Source organism: Pteropus alecto, unplaced genomic scaffold (genome assembly GCF_000325575.1).
Source record: "Pteropus alecto unplaced genomic scaffold, ASM32557v1 scaffold25, whole genome shotgun sequence".
Lineage (NCBI taxonomy): Eukaryota > Metazoa > Chordata > Mammalia > Chiroptera > Pteropodidae > Pteropus > Pteropus alecto.
In genome coordinates this window covers 9,890,020-9,900,246 of record NW_006441955.1, presented here as the reverse complement: position 1 = coordinate 9,900,246, position 10,227 = coordinate 9,890,020, and the positions used below count along the sequence as shown (strand labels likewise).

Below are 10,227 nucleotides of genomic sequence, written 5' to 3'. Positions count from 1 at the left end.
AGATGCCAATGTTTTTATTTATGTTGGGGGAATTGAATAAATAATACTTTACATTCACATTACACTCATTTTATTTAACAAGCAATATTGAATTCCTGTTTCATTCCAGCACTAGAGATGCAATGGAGAGAGAAATCTATAGGACACTCCCCTCACAGAGTTTGTAACCTGCTAAGAAATACAGTAAGTAAACACACCAATAAATATATGATTCTACTCTTTGATTAGTACACTTGACCTTTGAACAACACAGGTATGAACTATGAGGGTCCACTTGTACATGAATTTTTTTTCAGTGAATGCTTTAAATGCATGTTCTCTTCCTTATGGTTTTCTTAAGAACATTTTCTTTTCTCTAGCTTACCGCATTGCCAGAATACAGTACATAATACATATGACATAGAAAATATGTTATTGGTAAGTCAACAGTAGGCTCTTAGTAAATAAGTTTTGGGGAGTCAAAAGTTATACAGGGATTTTCGACTGCATAAGGAATCAGTGCCCCTAACCACCATACTGTTCAAGGGTCAACTATACAGTGAAGAAGAAGAACTGGGCTCTATGAAAGAGAAAAACAATCTAAACTGGTTTGGTGGCAAAGAAGTCTTTTCTGGAGAAGTACTTGAACTAAGAGTTCATCAGGGAAAGATCAGAAGGCTATGGGTAGAAAATTCCAGGTGGAAGGTCAACATGAGTGAAAGCTTGGGAAAGACTTCAGGGTAACCTAGATGTTAAGAGAAGGTCTTTATTTCGGTAGCTAAATGAGTAAAGGGGAGAGTGATGAAAAATGAGATTTGCACTCACAGGTTAATACTGTTGTCATTTCCAAAGTGTTCTTGCTTCTTCTACCTCATTTTATTTTCTTCACTATCCTAGGGATGTTCATTGTTAGTAGCTTTGTTTCACAGGAACAGAAGCTAAGGCTCACAGTGAGTTTTAAGTGCTTTTGTCAATGCCCCTCATCCAGTCACTGGTGGGGCCACAATTAGGTCCTCAGAGATCAAGAACCATATACTTCTCCTTATTATTCCAAGAACCAGATGCCTGGTAATCCTGGGTTCTTTACTCAGAGCACACCCCTACTTCTCAATCAAGGACTCTGAGGAACTGAATTAGTCATCAGAAGGTTCTCTGATGTGCACAACATCTGAGGAAAGGTAATCAGATAGTCTCCTGGAATATTTCATCCATGTCACAGCCACATCTAATGAACTCTCCCTACTCTGCTACAAAGTCCTTCTTTCTGGAGGGACCAGAATACTTAGCTGATCAACCTTGGCAGTTTCTTGCTTTATAAACTTCCTTCATGAACATTCACTAAAAAATACTGCCTGATAGTTGCACCATTATTCCGGTTATACTTCCCTATCTTCAGAAAATTGATTAAGACACTTCCTTAAGTTATAGGTACTACCAGGACAGAATTTGGGTATTTCCCAAATCTCCTCAGGACTGTCTATCAGCTTCTGCTGATGGCTGATCTCTTTCATAGTGCTTTGATTCATCCTAGGTTCATGCTCAGATAGAGGAACTTTGCCTGCCATTATTACAAATCTGGGAAAAGGTCGGCAGGCATCTGACCTGTTAAACGATTGACCACTCCACAAGGTAAGATGCTTACAAGGCCTAGTAATAGAAGATAAATTTTAAACAGAAGTTCAGACATGAAACAAGTCTAAGGTAAATATAGTGGCACAATGACATCATCATAGGCCCAGGGGCTTTCCATCTTTTTAGTTCACAATTCTTAGTGTGTCGAGGAAGTTCCTGGTGCAAACTCAAGATAGCTGTAGCAGTTCTTGGCATCATAGGTAAACACGATGATCATTAGCAATTCAAAGATGTTTACTTTAGTCTTTCTTTTTGTTAGCAAGAGGAACTTTTCCTAGAAGCTCCCCACCTCCATCCCAGTAGATTTCCCCTTGGGTCTTATTTGCTACGAGCAGGTCACATGCCTATAGTCAAACTCATCCCTGGCAAAAAAAAAAAAGAGAGAGACTATCATAATTGGTCTACAGTTGTGATTCACCTCTTGGGATCACCTTTTCCTAAGCATGTGGGAGAGTAAACACCAAAAGTAAATTGTAAAAATAAATAAAAATCAAGGCTCTGATAACAAGAAAGAAATGGGAGGGAAGATGGCTTTAAGGTTGGTGGATAGTCATTAGTGGTCTACACCAAATATTTCCATTTCTCCTCTTGGTTATAAAGCAGGGTTATACTTCCTTATCTTCTACCTCCTTGACATTGGGCGAGAGGCCTTGTGCCTTGTGTCAGCCAATGAAATGCAAGCAGTAGTGACTTACATCACATCTCGGTGGAAGCCTTAGGAATGAGTGTGAGATTCAACATGTTTCCTTTTCCCAGCCTCGATAACTATGGAAGCACAGAGACGGAGTGTCCAATGATCTGGGTCCCTAAATGATGGTGTAGGTCAGAGTCCCGCCTCACCCCCAGCATACCTATAGTGGACATTCGCATGAGCAAGAATTAAACCTTTGTTGTTTTAAGACATGGAGATTTGAAGGTTACTTGCTATTATAGCATTATGTAGCCTTTCCTAACTGCTCCAGTAGGAACCAATGGTATAATGAAAATTAATACTTGTATAATATTCATAATAGATACCATTTACTAAGTTTCTACTATGTAGCAGGCACCGTGCTAGGACTTACATGGTAAATGTTAGGGCTGTATTTTATACATGAGAAAATGGAGGTTCAGATCTCTTTCAAGTTCATGGAATAAGTTACTGGTGGAAGCCTGAGCTGCATCTACGTCTTTCTGAGTCCAAAGAGCTTGCTTTGTACACTTGTGACCTTGCCCCTGAGTAGTACTATTATGTGAATTTATATCTCCATTGAGACTCACAATCTCCCTGCCACAGGCACTGTTATCATTCCCCTTTACTTATGAGGAAACTGAGATTCAGAGAAGAAAACTAACTTGCCGAACTTCACAGAGCTGAGAAGACACCAAAGCCTTTTCCCTTTCCACTGTTCTTTGCTCCCTTCTGACCACAGAAGAATCAAAGTATTACGAGTTACAGAAGAGAATTGAGTATTATGACTGAGGCACACGGATTTGGAGTCAAGTGCCTGGGGGCATTAAATCTGGCTCTGCAGCTCATAGCTGGGGAGTTTGGAGCACGTCCCTTAATATTGCTAAATCTCAATTCTCTTTGTAAAAATGAGGCTGATCATGGCTATCTCAGAAGAATGTCAGAAGGATCATATATGTAAAGCCCTTGCATAGAGCAGGTAAGCAGTATTTCACCATTTTTCACTGTAAATTTGTTAATTTAAGAAGAAATGATCAGGAATACCCCCACCCCAAGCCAGTGAGTCACTGAGTGGACACACACACACACACACGCACGCACGCGCGCACACACACACACACACACACACACCCCTCCCTAACTGAAATGAAACCGTTTCCCATTAAGGCTCAACAAGGTCTCACAGGGGCTGCTTCTTGGTCATATAAGGACCAGCAGGCCCTCTCTGAGGGTTGGAGAAAAGTTTTGTTTCCCCAGCTGCACTCGCAGGGGAATGCTCTGCAGGCACGGCATTGGGAACCTGTTTGGCTTGGCTCAGAGGCCTGTCAGCACATTCAGGAAGTGAAGTCAGAGAGAGGCAGGATTTCAAACAAAGCCAGCTGCACACAAATGCCCAGGCGGTGAAATGCCTGATCCAAGCAGGGTGCCTATCAGCCTGGGGTTACCCTGGTGCTGTCAGAGAAGCCTCTGAGAATGGCTCTGGGCCAGAAAAGGAAGAAACAATTACTGGCACCCAGGCAAGAGCTGTGACTTCCACAGCAAAGCTGCCAAAAGGGCTATGTGGGGGTCATCTCGCCCAGCCCCCTGCCTTGGGCAGGAGAATAACAGCCTGGGCTCCCAGAGCTTGCTGGGTGGAGAAGCTAATGTTTATTTCCATGGAGTTTTGAAGTCAAGGTGTGGGAGGGGAAAGGAGGAGACTGGAGGATAGTAAAATGAAGGAATGGGTTAGGAGTTTGGGCGAGGAGGGAGAAAGAATTGATGGTGTCTGAGAGGGTATGGCATCCTGAGAGGAAGCTTGCTACCACTCTGCAACGTGTTCCCACGTTCGAGAAACAGTATGGTGGCTGAGACCTGAATTCTAATCCCAACCCCAACATCTCCTAGCTGTGAGTGGGAAGATATTTAATTTCTCTAAGCCCTAGTTTCATTAGCTAAGAAATGGAAATAACAATATGTCTTCCGAAAGATTAAATAAGCTAATATATGTAAAAGGGCTTAGCCTACTTCTGGCAAATTACAAATGTATCAGTTAGAATGCTATAGTTGCAAGTTACTGAAAATTCAGTTGAAGTAAAAAAGGAATTTTCTTGAAATATGTAACTGAGAAATCATCAGTAGAGGTAGCTCTCGTGGGAGGGGAGGGGAGGAAGAAGAGAGGGCTGTATACAGGATCCAAATGGTATCACCAGGCTTTGATTTCTCTCCATCACTCAGCTTGCTATGGGAAGAGTTAGCACCATCCTTAGTCCACATGTGATAGTGTCCGGTGGCTCCCACTCTCTGACCACAGGAAAAAGTAAGATGGCTTCAGCAGCTCTTCGCATCCTCCCAGGATGGGGTTTCATTGATCTGGTTGAGTCTTATATCCCTCCCTGAAATAATTACCTTGTCTGAGGAGTGGCGTGGGATATACTGATTGGCTTAGGTATCGGTCAAATGCCCACCTCTAAAACTAGGTTTTGGAATCCCATCAAACCACACAGCCAGAGAAGAGAGTAAAGAAGGAGGAGAAATCTCCAAAAGGAAATCAGAGCTTACAAAAATGAGTAGGTGCTGGAGGTCAAAAGAAGATAAATGGACCGGAGTCTATCTCTTTTGTGATTATCGTTATTATTATCAGACTCCACAGGCCAGGATAGAGGGACATCTACTATCCTTCAAAACCCAGGTTGGAATTCATGATCCACTCTTTGATTTCTTCTAATGTGTTGGGGGTCCAGGTATAAATCATTAAAAACATATTTCTCTGGATGGAAAAATGCCGAGGAGGGTGTATTAAACAACATGACATATGTAAAAATGCTCTGTAAAAATAGTCATTTCTTAATATTACTTGCCGTTGTGATGTTTATTGTTTAAAAAATGGACTCACTACACTAATTGATTTAGAGAATTGAAGATTCTCCAGGAGAGACTTTGAAATGTTGAGAAGCCAAGGAAACATACTTCTGGTCTGTGTTTGTCTCCATTCGCCTGCTCATTGAACTGCATAATTATCAGGATTTGCATCAGTATTTCCACTGTTCTATTGTTGAAGGCCTAAAACTGGAAAAGACAATGAAATTTACTATTGTAATGGAATTCTGAGAAGGAGAATCCAATGTACAATGAAATATTCTTTTTCTTTTCCCCATACAGAATCAAAGATCTTCACACCTAAGAACCAAGGATGTGAGAAAGATATCTGAAAATTCCTAGAGTTGGTTATTAGCATAAAAAGTAAATGACAAATCCAGTGTCGTAAGTATGAAATACCTAGAAAGGCGAATGAGTATCCACTATGTAACTTAAGACATTTCTAGGAAGTAATAAGGGGACCAGTTCTTGGCATAAATAGTCTTAACAGCTTTTCACCTTAAAACAGCAAGGTAGGATTAAATGAGCATCACTCTCAGAAGTCAGTGTTACTCTATGCATTCACCCCATTTTATTGCATGCCTCCTCTGTGTCAAGCACCCACTAAGCATGGAAGATGAGAAGCTATGTAAGACATAGATCCTACTATCAAAAGTGGTGGCATTCAATATATCAATTGCCACAACAGAGGTAAATACATGTACCTTGGGAACAAGTACCCCACATAAGGGAGTTCAGTGGCAGCTTCACCAAGGAGCTGATCTGAAATTGTATCTTAAAAGGGATAAGTGGACATATGACAGAACAATGGGATGCTGGTGTTCCAAGGAGAGAGGACGTCAGGAACTAAGGCAAGTAGGATTCAGAATCCATCAGTTAAACAAACATCAACTATTAATGGGCAAAATAGATGGAGATCCTGCCCACTTCCTGTCAGGTAAGGAAAAGAGACAGTAAACAGATTATTGAACAGGTTACCACAATTTCTTTATCTAGCCCAACCCTTTGCAAAGTGCTGCAGAGATATGCAAGCAATATCACTGCAAGTACTGCAAAGGTGTTACCAGAGCATTCAGCGGCGGGAGGAGGGAGCAGGGAGGGCTTGATTTGGTCTGGTCATTAGGGAAAGCCTCCCCAAAGGAAATGACCTTTAAACTGAGACCTGAAGGAATTAGGCCTATATGAGGGTGGCTACAGAAAGCATTCCTGTCTTGGATAAGAGTTTGTGTTAGAAGTAGCAAGAAGACCAGAGAAGACCAGTATTGTTAGAACGCTTGGTTCCCTCTGGGGAAGTGGGTACAGGGAAGAGAAGGACATGGGGCAAGTCTTCAACAATCTGAGAACTTAGACAACAGTGAGCAAAGGGAGCCCAGGCTTTTACTGAAGGCCACACATTTTGTTCTTGGGCCTAAGCTCTGATTCCTGCTTCAAGAAATTGATCATGACATTAGCTGTTGATGAAGCTCTTGTGATGTGCCCAGACCTGTGGTAAATGCCTTCTGCGGTTACCTTGTTTTAGCCTCACAAGAGTGGTTATCACTTAGCTATCACCTGATTCCCAAGTGAGAAAACTGAGACTCAAAGCGGTTACAAAAAATGGCTAAGGCCCACGACTATGAGAAGTAGAAGCAGGATTTGACTCTAAAGTTGGGCTCTCAATCACTCCATCAACCCGCCTCTGAAGAAAACCAAAAGCATGAGAAATCTTGTAAAATTTCTAAGACTCAGCAATATCACACTCTCCGCATGGTACTTTGACACATAGTAGGTTTACAATGAACGCTGATTCCATTTCCTAAACACAGAAGGTGAATCTGGAACTCCGGGGACTTTTTTATTTTCTCTCCCATCCGTATCTGGGCGTTATGCCCCTGCTCTTTGGAATTCCATTTCAAATGAAAAAAATAACTAAAAACCACTCTCAGCCAAGACATTTGGATTTAAAACAGACAAGCAGAAACCTGGAAGGAGTCAGGATTCTCCCTAATATATCAAATATTGCAGCCAGCACCAATCTGAGAGGCTTTGCTCCATTTTGTAAAGAGAACAGGCCTTATTTTGAAAATGGGTGAGTAAGGTTCACTGTTGCAACTTGTTTCAAGGTCTGGAGGCCAGGCCTGGTTTTGATCTGACAGGTCTGGGTCTCCAAAAGAGGGTTATTCTTTTGCAAAGACTCAGAGAGGCTGCACACTCACCAGGCACAAACTGAAACAGTGTTCCTTTGAAGACTTCCTCCGTGGGTCTTAAGTGGGATTTGGTGCCCATTGTGGAATCACAGTAATGAGCTCAAAACTAATGTTTTTCATTACACTAGCAAATCAGTCAGCCCCTCTGTTTGCTCAGGTGTGCAGCTGTGTGCCCCATGCCCTGATCTCTATATAATAACAAAACAAATATTTTTAGAAGGAAGAAAGAATTGAAGGTGAAGGAATGTCACAACTGGTGGGGTGAGAAAAGCGAGAGGAGACGCTGGTCTCTTTAAAGTAAGATAATATATTTGCTATCTGCTCTCTTTACTAATTGGTCACTCTCTAGTCCATGAAGATGAAAAAAAAAAAAAAACCTGCCAATGAAGTGGCAGGATTCATCCAATTAATTACGGAACGCATTACAACGCCTCTCCAGGGGGCTCATTGAGAGATTTGAATAGTGCCGCTAGATGGCGCCAGAGGGGCAGACGTAGTGCTCCCTGCTTCCTACGGTGTAAAGGATTAGAAAAAGCTCAGGAAACAAATTCGTCTGGGACAAAGTATGGGCGTCGTCCGCCTTCAGAGGGGACCAAGTATAAACACTTTTTTTTTTTTTACAGAATAGGGACGCATAGGCGCTGGAAATGTTCTTGCTCCACCAGCCAGAGGCCAGGAAGTGAGCGCCAGATGCTGTTTACAGGGCAGCTCTTATTTCAGAATGAAGAAATAAAGCTCAGCAGGTAGGCCTTGAGAACGAGCACCGAATTTCCAAGAAGCTCACGCTGGAATGAAGCTGCAGAGGGCTTGGCTCAGGAAATTCATTGGATAAGGCAATGGAGGCTTATGTTGCTAAACGCATCTCCCTTACCAGAAGGACCAGTTTGGTATACTGGGGAAATTTTGAAGTTCTGGAGTTGGACAGAACTGAGTTAAAATCCTACATGTGTGACCTTAGGCAAGTCTCTTTCCTTTACTGAGCAACAGTTTACTCGTCCCTGGACTAGATGTAGTAGCTATAAAGGAGGGAAGAAGATGGATGGAAAATGCTTAGTACAACACTTAGTGTTAAGCATTCTCTGAAAAACTCTTCTAATCGTGGCACTAACACCCCTCATGTAGGAATGGAGACCACTTTACATGGAAAAAAGCAACCTCATTTGTGTCACCACTGTGTCTGATACACACCGATTCTCTATGGGATATCACGCTATTTTGCACTTTATTTATTCATGAAAGTCATTATATCAGGTACTCCTTTAAAGTAAGGGCTGTATTGTAAAATTCTCTTTGCATCCCCAGAATCTATCAGGGGCCCTGGAACATATCTGTTGAATACATGAGTTTTTCTTATGAGCAAGTTGTTCCAACCCACTAAGCTGAATGATTCAGACACAGTATGATAGCCACATCTCACTTTTTTCTTCACTGTGCTCAGGAAAGAAAACAGAAAATACTATGAATCCAGTGATGGAAATTAATTCTGATTTTTTTTTTTGTTTTAGCCAAAGACCAAATAGGAGCCAGATGCTGAGTAGCCAGTTTTAGTATTGGTCAATTCAACCAGCCAAGACTCAAAATAAATTCCAAGACAGGATTACAATATTAGATGTAATTCTATAATTATAATGTCATAGCTTAAGACTTGGGCATTCTAGTCTATGCAGGCCCAAGAGAGAGATGCACAGGAAAAGGACAAGCTACCTGGATGGAAGCAAGCCACGGGGAGCCAACAGGGTCAAGGGTGCCAACGGAGGCCAATACAAAGGAGGAGATGGAGACCATCGAGCTTGGCTATCATGAGTTAGACTTAGGTACTAAGTAGCCTCTTTGATTGAGGCAAGTTACTTACTTATTGAAATATTCAATTTCTTCATTTATAAAATAGGCCTCAGTGACTTAGCAAAACAAAAGTTAATTTCTCACTCACCCAAAGTCTCATCCAGACAGGTTAGTGGGAGCTCAAATACATCCAGTGACTCAAGGATCCCATTTCCTCCTACCATCTCATCATGTGGCTTCCAATGATCCTGCAGCAGGGAAGACAGAGCTGGAGAAGGCACAGTGCAGAAGTGACACATGTCATTTCTGCTCAGAGCCTATTGGTCAAAATTAGATACATAGCCCCAACCCAAATTCAAAGGAGATTGAGAAATGTAGAGGAGCATATAGATATTTGGGGGGCGCTGTGTATGTCTGCTCCATTGGGTAATACTTAAATCATTCAGGATTAGTTTCTGTTGCATAAAATTGAACAGCTAAATAATATGGGCTTTAAACAGAGATTTATTTCCTCTGTTGTAAAAGAAGTCTGAAGAGAGGTGGTGAGGCAGCTCCACAGTCATCGGGAGCCTAGGCTCCTTCTGTTTCTGCTTCATCATTGTTTGCATATGGCTTCCATCCCAAAGTTACTTCACGGTTACAAGGCGTCCTCCACCTGTCATTCCAGCCAAGATGAAAGAGGAAAAGATCAGGGAAGTAAAAGGCATCCTACCAGGTTTAAAGAGCTTTCTCAGAAGCTCTCCCAGCAACTTCCACTTATATTTCTTTGGCCACTCCTAGTCGCAAGGAAATCTGGGAGATGTAGTTTTTAATGTTTGTGAATGGGAGAATGATTGTTGGGTAGGCAACAAGCAGTTCATGCCAAAATAATAATATATACTCAATTTACGGGTTATGGTGAGCACTTTACAAAAGTAAAAGAGCTTTTCCCAGGACCTAAACATTGTATCTATCCAGTAAATGTAGATATTGTCATCACCATTTTTATTAACCAGGTCATCATTTAGGAAGCCTGATCTTGGTGGCAGCACCTCAAAGACCTGTCAAGAAAATGCAGCTAGTTTCTGGTCTTAGTGAGGAGGACTTGGCAGAACAAAGCAGCATATGAGAGGCCCAGATCTT

The 10,227-nt window shown here is 41.9% G+C and overlaps 1 long non-coding RNA gene across 1 annotated transcript; it reads right to left on the bottom strand.

Moving 5' to 3' along the window:
* Nucleotides 1-1,083: 1,083 nt before the first annotated feature.
* Nucleotides 1,084-9,327, bottom strand: LOC112485768. The gene is made up of 3 exons (XR_003048541.1): nt 9,254-9,327; nt 5,228-5,326; nt 1,084-1,973 (listed from the first exon to the last, which is right to left on the bottom strand). It is a non-coding gene; the product is annotated as an uncharacterized LOC112485768 (long non-coding RNA).
* Nucleotides 9,328-10,227: the final 900 nt, after the last annotated feature.